We start from the raw sequence: 16,344 nt of genomic DNA, 5'->3' as shown, positions 1-16,344 counted from the left end.
TCTCTGCCCATTGAAGGCATTGATAAATGGGAGTGCTCTCCAAGCTGGTGCTGCTCCTACCTCTCTTGCCCCACAGCTGAGTGTAGTGGGTTGACCCTGGCCGGATACCAGGTACCCATTAAAGCCACTCTCTCACTCTCCCTCTGCAACTGGACAAAGGAGAGAGGAAAAAAAAAACAGCTAAGAATTCATGAGTTGAGATAAGAGCTGGGAGAGGTCAGTGACTGATTACCTTCATGGGCAAAACAGACTCAAAGTGGGGATAGTACTTAAATTTATTACTAAGAGGATAAGAGCCAAAGAGTGAGAAATAAAACAATCTTAAAAACACCTTCCCCCCACCCTTCGTTCCATGTTCTCCCTCCTCTCCCCAGCAGTGCAGGAGGATGAGGAATGGGGGTTGCAGTCAGTTGTTTCTGCCGCTGCTCAGAGAGACGAGTCCTTCCCCTGCTCCCTTGGGATCCCTCCCACGGAAACAGTCCTTGATGCACCTCTCCAGCGTGAGTCCATCCCTCAGGCAGTAGTTCTTCCCAAACTGCTGTCCCGTGGGTCGCTTCTCCATGGGGTGCAGTCCTTCATGAATGAGCTGTACCGATGTGGGTCCTCTACAGGGGCCACATTTATCACGCGGGAAAAACCTGCTCCAGTGTGAGCTTCCCTCTCCACGGGCTGCAGGTTTCTGGCAGAACCCTTCTCCATCTTGGGCCTCTCACAGGGTCACAGCATCCTTTGGGCATCCAGCTGCTCCAGCCAGGGCTTCTCCATGGGCTTCAGGTGGGTCTCTGCACCCTGATAGTCCTCCATGGGCTGCAGGGGCACAGCTGCTCCACCATGGGCTGCACCACGGGCTGCAGGGCCTCAGCTCCAGCACCTGGAGATCCTCCTTCCCCTCCTTCTGCACTGACCTTGGTGTCTACACTGTTGTTCACGTGTTCTCACTCCACTCTTCCCTGGCTGGAATTCTTCCTGCACCACAACCTTCTGTTCTTAAATATGCTATCACAGAGGCGTTACTATTACTCCTGATTGGCTTGGCCTTGGCCAGCGGCAGGAAGTCCATCCTGGAGCCAGCTGGCATTGGCTCCACGGGACAGGGCAAGCTTCTAGCAAAAGCCACCCCAGTAAGCCCCCCTGCCAGCAAAACCCAGCCACAGAAACCCACTACACTGGGAAAGGGATGTGTTTTGCTGTGGTTTGCGTGCTGAGCCTGGCATCGCTGTGTGCATGGCTAATGAAGATTGGCTAGAGCATGACCTGTTGGAGAAGCTGTCCAGACACAGGTGTGTTCCCTTTTCTGACTGCTAAAAGGGACCCTAATCACTAACAAAGATGCAAGGGAGTTTGAGGAACTTGTAACCTATTGAAAGGAAACTTGGCAAGAGTTCATCAAATAAAACTAATCTGACTTCCAGATAAACTCATTTCTGGCATCCAATGGCCAAGAGTGCCTATCCACTTCTAGGAAGGTGATCAATATACAAAAATACATACTGCATTATCATAACTCTAACTGTTTGTTAATTGGTGAGTGGCTGAATTTAACTGAGCTGCTCTTGAAGAAAACAAAAATGTTTCAAATGAAAATTTTATTTTCTAAAAGTTTCTTCAGGTGTGCAGAAGTACATGACAGATTTGTCATTGGAACAGCTTCTCAACAGGCAAAGGTGTTTTTTGTGGCTAAGACACCTTAGTTTTATCACACCCCCAAAATAAATATATTCTTCCACAGTACTTCATATAGTGCAATGAAAATGGCTAGTGGACAGTTCCTGACTCGCTCTGATACCCTGTGGTTTGATCTAAATCAGATCATAAAAAAACCCTTCAAACTTGTCAATGTAACAACTTGTCAGGGAGGCCATGGCAGTTCTTTGGAAAAGCAGCTGTGCTCCGCTGGCAACTCCTATTCCTGTTGGGCTAGAGTAGGAATCCTGTATTTCTCCCATGATCTGGTCTAGTAAAGTCAGGGTGCAGCAAACTAAAAATAGGATCTGACCATAAAGGAATGTTAGATCTTGCACTAGTGTGGATTTAGCTTGCTTTGGGGATGACAGGGCTGCATCTATCTCCATGTCTCCTTAGAAAGGGACATGGCTCACACCAGAGTGGCTCTCCATCCCTGTCCATCTCTGAGCAGCAGCCTGGGACAAGTAGTACTAAGGTAACACCGCTCCTTTTGCAGGTGGAAGATGGGTGGCCAGCAGTCTTCATAGTCTTTGCAAAGTGGTGTCTTGATCCTGGAATCCCAAAAGCAGAAAGTTTGCTGCACTTGCTGGTTACCTGGTGTGCTGCTTCTAGCCTGTGTGGTTGTGTGAAAGGAGTCTCCTGAATGAGGCAAAGGTGAAGGAGAGGGACTTCATGCATGCCCCGCAGGAGCTGTTCATGGGTTTCAACTCATGATTTCCTTTTAAGGAGCCTTTCTTAACTCTTTATCCCCTTTCACCTTTACACAGCCTGAAACAAGGCGCCCAAATACTGGAATTCAAGAAGCCAGGACTGTTGCTGAACTGTTCCTGCTAGGGGCTCACCATAGCTTGAGTGGAGGGGTAGGAAGGGGTTCAAGCCATCTCAGATGAGAAAAGCCTTTCCTGCATCCATGATGCCAGCCTTGTCTTCTGCCTCAGGTGACTGGGGCAGTAGCAGGGTGGGGTTAAAATGCACCTTTTGTGGAGTTCTGGTGTGGTCCCAGCGTGGCTGATGGTCAATATGGGCCCTCCTTTGCAGTGAGGTAAGTGACGTGAGTCAGACACCCCCTGGCCAAACAGGGCACAGACAGGTTTTTATCAGGCTCCAGTGAAACGTGTCCAGACTCCCGCAGCAGGAAGAGGTGGGGGCAGAGGAGACCCACTTCCCAGTGGGTGCCTGAGTGACATGGTGAATGCGGTTTCAGCTGGCTACCTCATGTTTCCCAGGTCTGAATGGTCAATACTGTTAGCTCAAGCAGAGCCAGGACTTTCCTCATAGAATAAGAATAAAGCCCCATTAAACCCACCTAATGACAACACAAATCATGTTGAACAGAAAATGTCTTGTGTTCCTTACTCGGGCTTTGGAGGTTTGTGGGGTTTGTTCTGGTTTTCCCACTCCTAATTTGCCTGTGGGAAACGCTGCCTTCCCCCAGCCTTCCCAGTGCCAGCACACAATAGCTACTTGTTTTTTGCCTGGAAGGAATTGCTGAGCCTTTAAATAGCTGGAATTGAGTTTATTTTAATTCTGTACTTTGGCTCATTCATTACTCAGTTCTAGCATCCTAAAAGTGAAGATTTCCAGAAGAATTGGAATTTGCCTCCTTTTTTTCTTTACCTCAAAAAGATGCTCTGCATCTTAAATTCCCTGCACCAGCCCTATGTTAGTCTCTCTAACTAATCCTGCAGCAAAGTGTCAGCTTCCAACAAATTAATTCACATGCCATTAAGCAAACATCAACAGAGTAGTGAGGACCAGCAAGAGCTGATGGCAGTGTAGCTGGCTCAAATACAACTGTAAAGGTCAATTGTTTTTTATGTCAGAGAGACTTGGAAAGTTTAGAAAAAGCACTGAACAAGAAATGATGATAGTAAGCGTGACTGGCTGAGTGGAGGCTGCTTGGGCTGGCTCTTCCCTCCAGCACTTTGGAGCCGAGGGCAGAGGAACACTCAGGGAGTGCCCAGCTTTTGAGGATGCTCTCATCTCTGCAATTGCTTTCTATAAGCTGCTTTGCCCTTCTAGGAGCCTTGTGGCTTCTGTGCATTTTAAAAGGTTTAAAGAAAGGACAGGCTCTGTGGCCTAAAGTGCTGCCTCTGCTCCACAACTCCCTGCACAAACGCTCCCCCAGTGAAATGCCACACCAAGACATGCACCCAGGGATGCCACACTCGCCCCATGCTTTTGGAGAGTATGGATGAGCATGGAGTGGGAACCTGCAATGCAACCTTCAGAGAGAAAGGGAGCCTCTAGCACCTCTCCAGGTTGCATTGAGCTTCAAAGATGTAATCATTAGTGCTAATATTGCTGAGATTGTCTTCAAATTAGGGGGGGGAAAAAGGCTTTTATATTGGCATGTCATTATTTATCGATAATAAACTAATACTGCATAATTAAACTAAGTACAAATGGGAATTCATTCAGAGCTAGACTATGCATCTTCCCAGTCCTGGCCTGTAACATGACCTATATGTATAGTACATCTGGAGCAATTAGCTCCTGACAGTCATCTTTTTCTCCCTCACTCTGTCCACAGACATTGAACTTCCGAAATGGTCTCTGAGGATCTGCTTTTTTTAGGGTTACTCAGGTAACCCTACTGGTCATAAACTTCCCTGACTGTGTCACGAGCGAATCTATACTACTTCCTCCATATCTTCTGGAGAGGTTTACTGAGAATGTCTTGAAGCAGAAGCAACTCCCCCCCCAGAAATGGGCTCTTGTTTAATGTCCACCAGAGGCAGCCTTTGCAGTGTATCCCTGGTAGTCTGGAAAAGCTCGCTCCCTCCTCACAGGCTCCGAGGTGATTTTCTGGCCCAATACAACAGTTGTCTTTAAGCCATGTCTGCAAACAGGAGGAAAGTGCTGCAGTAGGTTACTTTTCAGCTGATCACCTTCAAATATTTTAATATTTCAGTTTTATAGGAAAGAACCCCCACCCTAAAAGTGCACCTTTGGTGACTGCTGCCTTGACTTTGAGAAGCTGGTCTGTGAAAAACATTAGAAACTCCATATCCATTGGTAGCTGGTGAGGCCAAAGTACTCTATTAACAGTTCTTGTAGTTTTTCAACTGTGGAAGCCTGTTCTGTTGACATCATTCTTCCATGATGACCTCAGAACAAGGAAACCTTTGCCCTCCTGTCTGAGAAGCCCACATAAGCTCTCTTGGTGCTCCTTTCCCAATGGCAACAGCAACTTGCTTTTGGGACAAGAGCCACAGGACACATTGTCTGCAAGGTTGCTGCTATTGGGGTGCTGCAGGGACACAGAGCATGCCCTGCAAAGGGAACCAGGCCAGTGCCACACAGCACTGAGCCCTCAGATGGGCAGGATGGGCTCCCAGAGACACAGCAAAGGATTTCAAGGGCTCCATCTTGGTTCCCCCCTCCCCATGGCATCACTTTACTCACTTCAGAAGCTGCCTCGACACAATTGTTCTAGTTTTAAGTGACTTTTCAGGCCAAAGGCAAAAGCTGCTTTTAAAATTAAAACATTTTTAAGTAATATACTCCATGCTGGTGCCTGCAGTGATTGAAGAAACAAAACAACCAAAAGCTGCAGCTGAGCCTGAGTCAGACAAGTTCCCTCTCTCTGCCCAAACACACAGACAAAACTGGTAGTTATTGAAGAGTGTGACATGGGTTTGCAGCTCCTTAAGGAACACCACAGGTAAGGGAACCTTCACCTGGAAAATAGATATTTCTGGTAGTAGTTAGGAAGAATTCCAAGAATATTTGTAAATTAGGTGCCATGCATATAGGGCTGATATTCAAAAATATACATCTTTTACAAGTTAACCTATAGGAATATTCTAGAAGCAGTGGAATAAATAGGTCAACAAAATATGTTGAGTAATGGGTAAGAGGTCCAAAAAGGAAGGGGCACATGCACGTTCAAAGCTAACCATGAGTCCTTCCATCACTGCTTGGGCCTGGGAATGATACAGAGGTGCGAGAGTGTGTGAAGACATCTACAGACCCTTCCTCCCTCTGCCCTCCTCCCCTGGTTACAGGACAAGCTGCCCTGAGAGGCAGGATGAAGTGGGATGAGGAGGAGGGGCAGCAGCCCATCTGCATTCAGGCTGCTGCTGGTGCAACAAGCTGAAGCCTTTGCACCTGGTCTTGTACACCTCATGGCAATGAGCAATGGATGTGCCCGTGCAAGTGGAGGGAAGCCCGGCCGCAGGGGCCAGGGAAGGACAATCAGGTCAGCTGTCTTCTTTACTATACACGCTGCCAGTCGTTTCTTGGTTTCCATGGAAACCAGCTGCTGCAGAAATGATGTTATGGAAATTACTTCTGAGATTTAAAGCTCACAGATTTGCTTTGCTGTAATGAGTACAGAGGGACTTGCCCTGCACGTGGTGTAAAAGCGGTTTCAGAGGAGTTGCAGGTACCCCCGAGACAACCTGCTGGCAGCGAATGCACCTTCTGCCCTGTGTCACTGAGAGCCCATGCAGCCCCAAATCCTAGGCAGCAGAGAAGGGGAGGAGGAGGAGGAGGTGGAGATGGAAAAAAACAGAAACTTCCAGATCCCACTAGCTCCCTACTGTTGGGTACAGCTCACGCCAGCACAAGAGGCAGCACTATTGCCATCTCTGAAGGCTGAAATCTATTGTTTGCCCTGCAAAGGCCAAGCCAGCAGATGCAGCACGTGGCAAGATGTCCAAGAGGCTGCAAGGAGACTGCTTCAGCACCTTCAGTGGAAACAGTAAAGGCAGCAATGGTGGCTTAGAGACAAGTGCAGCCACTGTGAGGCTGCCCATCCCTCTTACCCAGATACTGAGCAGGGAACACTTTATTCAGTGTTTGCTTTCATATTTGACATGGCCACTGAATGGTCAAAAATCAGTCTGGTATGAAGACAAAGTTTGGATAGGCCAACTTATGTAAGTTGCTCTCAGAAATACATGTATTATTGAATAAACCAAGGTCATGCCTCGCTGAGAAGCTCTGTAGCAACAAAGCGATCCAGTCTTTGATGGAATAATTGGCAGAAAAACATGCAGAACTTAAAAAGCTTAACTCTCCCTCCATATTATTAATTACCCAATGAAGTTTCATTTGGAACGAGTCCATGAAAATATAAAGAGGCATTTAACCTAACAAGAGAAACACCACAGCCCAAGTTAGGCAGCGTGGTGGAGGCCTGGGGTTGATGCTCAGGACTGGTGGTGTGAAGACAAGCTGTGCTCTCCACCACAACAGCAACTTGCATCTCCTGTGGAAGGAGGCAGAAGAGACACCCTGTGCCTGCTCAACGTAAGGCAGTGCTTGCACCTGCAGGTAATACCTTCAGCGGGAGGACAGCCTTCCTAGTGGATACTAATCAGGCAAATCACAGAAAACAGCTGGAAACAGGTGACAACAGGGTGGAATTCATTTCAAGCATGAATTTTGATGTTTCTAGGAGCTGACCCAACATTTTACAAAAATGTTGTCAATAATACAGAAATGCTGAAGGCAGCGAAATCAGACATCAAATATTTTTGTTCAAGTCCTGCAAATGACAGCTGATCATAGCACTAACCAACAAGTGTTTGTTGTTGAAAAGTCTCCATGTTCCTTGGTGCAGGGAGAGCCACATGATCCTGGTACCTTACTGTGAATATTTTTCTGCATCTCTGCTGCAAAATCCACTCAAAATGGCAATGCCAGGTTACCCATGACTCCATTTCTGGAGAGACTCCCTCAGAGAGGCTCTACAAAATCTGAGGATGTAAAATTAGAAATCCTGGGAGCAATGTGCACTCTGTTGTGGAGTGTTCCACCTTCTTATGCAGTGTTAATACTGGGGAGTATTAACACTAAGTACTGTAGCCATGTAACTGAAGACATAAAGAACTTCACAGTAAGACTAATAAGCAATCAGATGCCTCTTAATTTTGAAGCAGAACTTGATGGTCTGTAGTCCATCAAAGGAGGAACAAGCCCCTCAGAAGACAGGTATGGTATTTTATGGAAGAAGCATGTAGCTCACAAATGCTGGTAACTGCAGCATTTGAAGATACACAGCATGAACAGGCACTACAGACTCGATTTTACATGTAAGCTTAGCCTACCAATAAAGTGTTTAAAATAGCATAAAGGTCACTCCGTAGAAGAGGACAGCAAAAGAATAATGCATTATACTTTATATATATATAAAAGAAAGTAATTAAATGTAGAGAGGGGAGCTGTGCTTGCATCCTTCAGACTCAAGCTGCTGGACAGTCAGGGCACTGTTCAGTTGCCTACACGCTGGCATTGGGTCCCTCTTGGTTTAGTACATAAGGTACTTTTCCAGCTGATTTAAATCTGTTATGGGAGTAACAAAGCACATATACATGAAAGGAACCTGTTTGGCACAGACAGGATTTGCAGGATTGAGCTCTCCGTCATGTAGCCTTTCCCAGATTTCCTTCTCAACCTTCCTCCCAGCTCATGTCAGAAGAGGCTCAGATGTTCTTTGGAGCCTCGCCAGGGAGAGTAGAGGGTGATGTGAGGGAATCAGCTTTCCAGCCTACTACCTTTCTTCCTGGATGAGCAATTTGTGTCAAAGTGCTCCACCTCCTCTGATCACTACTCACCCACGTGGGCACGTTCTCTGGCGGAACAGATCAGTCGTTTTCCTGATGAGCTTGCAAAGTGCATGGCTTCGTGATCCAGCTGGTCCAGCCATGGCTTAGCACTTATAAGCTTCTAGGAAAAGCATAGTGCCAGGTTGTTGTCTAAATGGTTAGGATCAGAACAGAGTCATGAGGTAGATCCCATAGGTCCCATAAAGGTTTGTATCAGTTTGGCCTGGCTCTCCCGCCAAGTCCAAGCTGTCTCCTCCCCCCTCCCGCTCTCCTCAAGTGAGGAAAAAAAAAAACAACGAACCACAGGGAAAAAAAACTGAAAGAAGTTCAAACTAAACGGGATTATATCAAATATATATATATATATAACATATATTTACAGTTACATATACAATTTGAATATATTATACTCAACAGGGAGCTCCTGAGGGGGGAAAAAGGGAAAAGGGAGGGGGAAAACAGGGCTAAAAAGAAACCTAAAAACAAATACCTCCCAAATACACCCGTTAATAGAGAGCTAATGAATAAATATAAAAACAAATTAAATACTTCCCTGAGCGGGACAGCAGAGCTGTGCAAGGCAGCAGCCAACTCCCCCCATGCCTCCCGGAGAGACTGGAGATAAGGGTAGGTTGGAGCAGGCAGGCTTTGGCCTGTACAAGCAAAACCGTCTGCGAGAGGGACCTGTCGTCTTCAGCCACTGGAAGAGAGAAGAGAGCGAACTCTCTTATCTGCGCCTTTTTATATATTGTGTTACGGAAAGAAATGATATGGAATACTGCCTTAGATTCCTGACCCCGTTGCTAAGGAAGGCCTAAAAATCCAAGAAACCAACCCACTACAAGGTTTTAGACAGCAACCAGAGAGGCCAGGTTTTGTATCAAACCAAGGATGTAAGGAGGAAACTTGGTCAGAAGGTAAGGCGATGTTGAAAAGTCAAGGCAGTAGCCTAGACTGAAAACTAGAGGGACTCAAGGAAACTGCAGAGGAAAGCCTTGTATCTATCTGCCTTCTAAGGGCCCACTGAGTGAAGGATAGATGTGTTTTCGGAATCCCTTTTATTCTGTCTTACAATGTAGTTTAGAGAGTTGTGTTGTCAGACTTAACTGTTTTTCTAGTCTAATAAAACAGCCTTGAACAGGATGTGAAGAAAAGTGGAGAACAGCAGCGCACGGTCAGCCCAGCTCAGCACACTCATCCAGAGTCATCCCAGCAGAGACAGCAACCCTGCCAGCTTCAGGGTACCAATCTATACATCCCTCTTTGCTCTCAAAGCCTTTAGTTGCCACTGAGACAGTCAAACCCTCAGATCAGGAAATGAATGCTCATGTCTCACTCCCAGATTGTTCAGCCGGTCTTTCTTGCCTCTGTTCAGCCAAACACATGAACTTTCAAACCAATTTTCAGACTAGAATTTGCCTGACCCACAGTTGTGATTGGAGTGGAGACTCTTGAGTTTCAAAACTGGTTCCCATAGCAGCATGGGAAGTATGGGAAAATCACACATCAGCCTTGTAAAGAGCAACTTGTGCAACTTGTTAACTGAGAATTTGACAAATATAATATTTCACACTAATAACTGAACTCTCTCCCAAATCAATATTCTCTCACAACACCAAAGCACTCTTTCAGCTCACTGATACTGTTGTGCAGCCACTGTCCTATAGAAGTGAGATTTGAGTATCCTCAGCAATGGGAGAAGAAACCAGGGCTGGCAGATACACACCCAGAACTGCTGCAGCAAGTTGAGCAAATGACACAGATGAAGTCTGTATATCCTGATGAGTGATAAAACAATACAGGCATTTTGGTTTTTTAAAACCGACTCATGCATTCAGTTTCTCTGTCTAAGGGCAATATGTATATGAGAACTTCACTTCCAGGAACAAGGAGAATTTTCCCCTGGTCAGTAACTGCTGGCAAGGAGCCTGGGGAATTTCGAATGTGGTTGTAAAATAGTTTCTGAAGCAGGAAGAGTCTTTGAAAAAGGTAGTAAAACTGAGTATTTCTGAACTATCAACTAAGCCTGGACTAAGTGTGCTATCTTCTAACCATGGAAGATAGATGACAAGATCTGTAAGAGGGGCTTGGCACAGTTGGCATAGAGTGGGAATGGTACAGCAGTACCAAGAAGTCTTTGTGGTGTTTGGACACTTTCACTGACCCGCTTCTGTAACTATACATCTGATCTTTGCCTAGAACTGCACACTTTACTAGTATTTGTATTCTTTGGAGGACCTGGAAGGGGGCAGAGAACATGGCCCAAGGGTTGCTGATGGCCTCTCCTGACCCTGGATGAACAGATATCCAGAACACTCCCAGGGTGAAAATACCTGCATACCTTGGTGCTTTTTCCTGCAGAAGGCAAAGTCTGTGGGACAAAAGGTCTATCAGGATCCTACAGGGAGGGAGCATGGGGCATGTGTGGTCACGAAGCTGTCAGTGCAAGGATAGGTAATCTCTCCTGAGAGCTGAAATGGGGCAGAGGCAGAAAGCTATTGATCATGGAGGAGCAGGAGGAAGTTTCCTTGCTGATAAGATTCCTTCTAACTTTCCAGGGCAGGAGCCAGCAGCTCCACCTCCAGCCTCTCTAACCTTTAAAAATTTCCCCATCTGTGGCTGTTGCTTGCAGCACTTTTATTAAGTTTCCCTCCAACCTGTTTTTTCACAAAAGTTATACTAACAACCTCAATAAATTTGAAGTTATCAGTAAGCTTTAAGATTTTATGAGGTTATTGTTTTGGTAAAATATCAGGGAATGTGTGTTAAATGGATTCTAGAAACCTTCCAGAAACTGAGCTGGTTTAATTATGAGAAAATTAGGTTTAACCAACACTTACATAAATTTGCAGATTCCGGACAACTTTTATCTGATGGGCCTTTACAAATTAGCTACAATCAATCCATATGCCATTCTTTGTAACTACAGACTAAAATTGTCTAGGAATGTGAAATTAAGTGAAAAAGCAGCACATTTGTGGATCATGTAAAATATTAGCACTTTTCTCAACTGCAGTCTGCACGATTTTGTTAATTACCTGTCTTGGCTCTGTATCTGAAATCACAGTCACTTAAAAGTACAGTGACAGGTTCTTAGCATTGTTCTTAGCAGACACACCCCTAGTAACTAAGGAGCTGATGGTTACTGAGGTTTAAATAAAATCAAAGTGCTTTAATTCTATTCCTCTGAGTGCACAGCAGCTTTACATTTTTTGAAGAAAAACCTAATAAGTGAAATGGTGAAGGTTTGGGGACCATTCCATGATTTGACTTAAAAATAACAGTGTAATGCCTGAGGTTCTTCTTAGGGATTGGTCTTTCGCCATGACTTGTCTGAGCAAATAATTATGCCAGTTATAGATAAGATTTTGAAGAAACCTCTAATATGTTCCAAATCTGAGGCTTGCCTGTAGTCAGGTTGGGGGGAAAAAAAGCAAAAACCCAGAAGTCTGAACAGCATTAGTCTTTTAGTACTCATTACAAGCATTTGAAAAAGATGGGGGATTTAAGAAAAACTGCTGTCTCACAATGATCATATTGAGTCATGAGTTTGAAATACCCACATAGGTGGCAAAAAAATGTAAAAAGGAAACCATAAACTACAGGAATGTACTTCTTGTTCCCAAGCACAAGAATGAAGAGGGAATTGGATGGAACCAACGCTATTATTCAGAATTACACTATTGTAAGCCCAAGTTAGTGCTCTGAAGGACCATTCATCACAATAAGCACTCCTTTCCTTTTCTCACCTGAGAATTGTCCCCTCTCTGAAGCACCGGAATTTGTGACGCTTGTTGTTGAAAATTCTCGACAACACAGACTTCCCCAGGACTGGAAGAATAACTCACCAGCCACCTCTGACCAATGTTAGGCTATTTTAGCTTTAGCAGACCAGAAAAACCAATCTATCAGACATCTATTATATCCAGCTATCTAAGAATTTTAAACAGTTTATAAGTGAGGCAATTAAGCATGTGTTTAGCTTCTGCACTTGTTCCTGCAGAGGTACTGAGAAGGCGCAAGTCAGACATGCTGAGAAAATAGAACTACCAGCATGGGAAAGTGTATGGGAAAATAAAACCATTAGCATAAAGAAAGAAACCCTTCTGCACAGTTCAGTGGCCACTGAACAGATCCCCATGCTCAGGAGGTCTGAAACTCAATTTAGGGAGCCGCTAGCTGTCTCACTGGCCAGGACAATAGCAGCAGGCTGTGCACTAGGGAGACTTCTGAAGGTTTCCCAAGCAGCACCACTGGGCACATGGAGGGGGACATCAACAGTTCAGTGCAGAGGGTGCACACAAATCCTCCTGGTCTACTCAGGAACAATTCCCCCAGCAACCCAAAAAGCTCCAGTTGTCCTACTATTTTCCAAAACATCAGAACTCAGCTTCTGCACTATACATACCCTCCCTCCCACCAAATTCTGCTTGGCTGTCTTGCATCAGGTGCTCTGTAGAGTTAATGCATAGATGTGATTTTAGCCCAGCACTCAATTCTTTAGGCAGGAAACGAGGATCCTCCAAAATCAAAATATGACAGAAGGTTGTAGCCCTTGGTAGCCAGTCACCAACAGACTGACTCAACCTTCAGGCCAGGTCACAGTGAGGCATCAGGAAAAGAGTGAAAAATACTGGATCCAAAACAATAAGCAACGAGATATGAGGTATTTTTAATCTCTGTTTCTTCTCAAAAAGCAGCAGAAACCACACCAGGTACAGAAATATTTATATGCTAAACTAACACTCTCAGTGTGCAAGACATGAAGTCATTCCTGTCATGAATGAGAAAAAACTTGAATTCTTGCCAGGGAATCTGGACGCCACAGCGGGACTTTAGGTGCCTGCAAATCTGGAACAACTGTTTGGAAATAATACATTGTGTTTGACTTTGAACTCTCAAATCTCAGCCTTGCAGACTGCCTGTTTCTTGTGAGATCCTTCTGAAGCCATGAGCAAATTATTTTCCTTTACCCCTTGCCAAAGGTGCGCTATTTTGTGTAGGAGATCCTGCCCTAGCAGACTGAAACCAGCCTTTGTAGCACAATGAAACAACATAGCCTGACTTCTCTGAATATTTCCATGTATTTTGGACAGTGGCTGTCTCAGGACTACACTGTAACTTCCAGTGCAACAAAACACCTTGCATCTGGCAGGGTACTAGCGGACAGTCTGTTGCCAGACCATGTGAGGTGGGAATAAGTCAGTGAAATCCACTTTAAACCTGATTACAAAATTAAAATCAAACCTGCAAACTCCTTACCCTCCCCCACTTTCCAAAGAGAAAAAAAAAAAAAGGAGAGGGAAAAAAAAATGAAAAAAACCCCAAACAAGATATAATGAGATCTACCTGGTGCATCATAATTTTTTCAAGTTGATACAAGGCATGGCTTCTGAACATCCTCTCCAGCTGTCTGGTTTGAGTGTCTACTTTGACATGCTCTGCTCCTTGAATGTGACTCCTCTCTCCCTCTGTGCTGCTAATTATACACCTTCTTGGACAGCACGTTGCATACAAAACATTACCAAAGTGGCTCCTGGCACACCATTTCTTTCCTCTCTTACCCTTCAGTTCAGTGATATCATTGTATTATGTCACTGTGTTACAAATGAACCAGTTGTCCAGACTATAGTACATTAAAGCAATGAGAAGGTTTTTTCCCTTCACTGGGCTTTAGCCTAATCTTGGCAAAAATACAAGAACTGCAGCCAGTAACACAAAAAAGTTAATTTATCTAGTGTTGGATATATAGAGAAAAGTGTAATGATAGGAGAAGCACACCTTCTGATACCTCCTCAGAACATCCCTGCAGCCTCCAGTGACTTGTGCCAAGGGAATTCTTATGTCTGAGAGGGTGCCTGAGCATTTAATATATTTTTTCACTATGAATTTTCTAATTTTGTTGTGCTATTTAAACACCTTATTTCTAAATAAATTTCTTAGTGGTGCAACCCTCTCCAGTTTGTTATGAATTCTCAGAAACCATGTCCCAGAAGAAACAATTATCATACAAATATCTTGTTAACTCTAGTCTCCAGTTTTCCCTCGGGAGTTAATAAAGATTAAACCTGACACATTCATATGACAGACATGGAACATGAGGTGCAGAGTTCATAATAAATCCCCTCCACACTGTTCATGATAGAAACCTCAGGACAGCTACTGTATTTTGAAAAATTAAGATGTGAAATGGAAGAGGAAGTTTAAAAGGAAAATTAGATGAACATGTTAGGAATGAAATAGGCCTAAGGAAAATAGCTCTGAGGCAAAAAGGGAGTCCCTTCCACTCCTGTTTCTATGACCCTATGGTTACTAGGTCATTATTCAAATTTGTTTCAGAAATAGTATAAATCTCCTAATGTCTTCAGTTTCAAAAGAAAAGTTCCATATCTTACAAAGTTGCAACTTAAAAAAAGGACCAAAAATGGCAGAAATAAATAGTACCATCATCTGCTTGAAGTAGATTATAGTGAAATACAAGAAAACTTAAGTGTCCATCAGTATTTGCACTAATACATTCAAGACATGCCTTACAGACAAAGTAATTTACATTATATGAAAAAAAGGGTTATCTAAGAAAAACTCTGTTCTATTTTTAGTCAGAATCATTCTTAAGTCCAATTGATACTAATAATTCAGGAAATTTTAAATGTAGCTCTACATCTAACTGCATAACTCAATTATAACTCCCACGTTTTATATAAGTCTTCTTTTATAATATAAATCCCTCTTCCTTTTTGAATCAAGTGCCTAAATAACATAGACAGATTAAGAGATCTGGCAGAAAAAAATAAAGCTATTAGGAGCCTGCCCTTGTTTCCTTAGCTTTCAGAGGAATACACTGAATTAAAATCTCTTATGTGTTGCAGATGAAAAGATTATCTGTACAAGCAGTTAGGAATAAGTTAGGCAAAGTCAACCTACAGAAATGAACAGCAAAGCCAACCCAGAATAAAACTGCCATGCAGTTGAAATGTAATTTGCATTAACATTAATGCTTGGGGAAAAAAAAGTAATTTTTTTTATTCAGTTGCATGAGTGTGGTTGATGACTGCCTTGGCAACAGCAGCCTGCTCACACTCCTTGTGCCCGCCCTGTCCCCACAAGGGTGGTTACTCTGACCCAGCCTAGTGCACAGTATCTCTGCAGCCATCATAATAACCATTTACCCCCACAAAACCACCACAGAAACACAGAATCATAGAGTACCTTGGGTTGGAAGGGAATTCTAAAGATCATCTAATCCACTCCCCCACAATAAGCAGGGTCATCTTCAACTAGATCAGGCTGCTCAGAGCCCCACCCAATCTGATGCTGAATGTTTCTAGGAATGGGGCATTTACCAACTCTCTGAGCAACCTAATAAATGTATTTCTTAGGACAGGCTGTCACAGCTTTTGCATGTGCTTGCTTTTCCACAAGGCTACATAAACAGCTTATGGTATAGGAATAACTTACATGACCGAGAGGTGCTAAAGGTAGGAAATTCCACATTTGTGTGATGGCTTCCTCCTCCTTGGGAGTGTAGCCCAAAATTGTTTCAGAAGTGACAAGATACATACCTACTAGTATGTAGATTCAGACACCTCGATAAAGTTCTCTGTGTGATGAAGGAAATAAGCACTGGCGAAGTCAGTGAGCCAGGTTTCTGTCAGCTGCTTCATGTCCTGTACACCGTGGTCTCTTTCGTGCTGCTGGACTGACAAGTGTTTTGCCTGGCCCAACCTTTAAACACAGGCATGAAGGGTGACAGAACAAAGACTACAGTCAAAGACCCATCCATACCATTCCCAAGCTGTCAATTTCAGGATGGACAGGCATACCGCTAAGGATGCTACACTTTATTGATCACTGCAAATAAAAATAAGAACTGCATGAATATAGGAAAAGTTCAAACTGCTGAGAGCAAGTGGCAATCAGCACCCTATGATTGATAGAAATGAGCATGTATAGGCAGGTTTTGCCAAGGGTATCCAGCTCCAAGAGGAGAAAGAAGAATATTTTTATATATCTATTGTGTCTTTTAGGTTCAGAAATCCAAGGCGACAATTCCAAATTTGCATATACAAGATGCCCAGCTTCCAGAAACAGCACAGGTCCC

General features: G+C 44.1%; 1 long non-coding RNA gene across 1 annotated transcript; it reads right to left on the bottom strand.

Annotated features, from left to right (window-relative positions):
* Positions 1-4,159: 4,159 nt before the first annotated feature.
* On the bottom strand, positions 4,160-8,986 carry LOC108641811. Its single transcript, XR_001922291.2, has 3 exons — positions 8,928-8,986; positions 8,253-8,393; positions 4,160-4,528 (listed from the first exon to the last, which is right to left on the bottom strand). It is a non-coding gene; the product is annotated as an uncharacterized LOC108641811 (long non-coding RNA).
* Positions 8,987-16,344: the final 7,358 nt, after the last annotated feature.

The sequence above is a fragment of the Manacus vitellinus genome, unplaced genomic scaffold (genome assembly GCF_001715985.3).
Source record: "Manacus vitellinus isolate BGI_N305 unplaced genomic scaffold, ASM171598v3 scaffold_8_pilon, whole genome shotgun sequence".
Taxonomy (NCBI): Eukaryota; Metazoa; Chordata; class Aves; order Passeriformes; family Pipridae; genus Manacus; species Manacus vitellinus.
The sequence above is the reverse complement of the archived record's forward strand: the minus strand, read 5'-3'. Positions and strand labels throughout refer to the sequence as shown.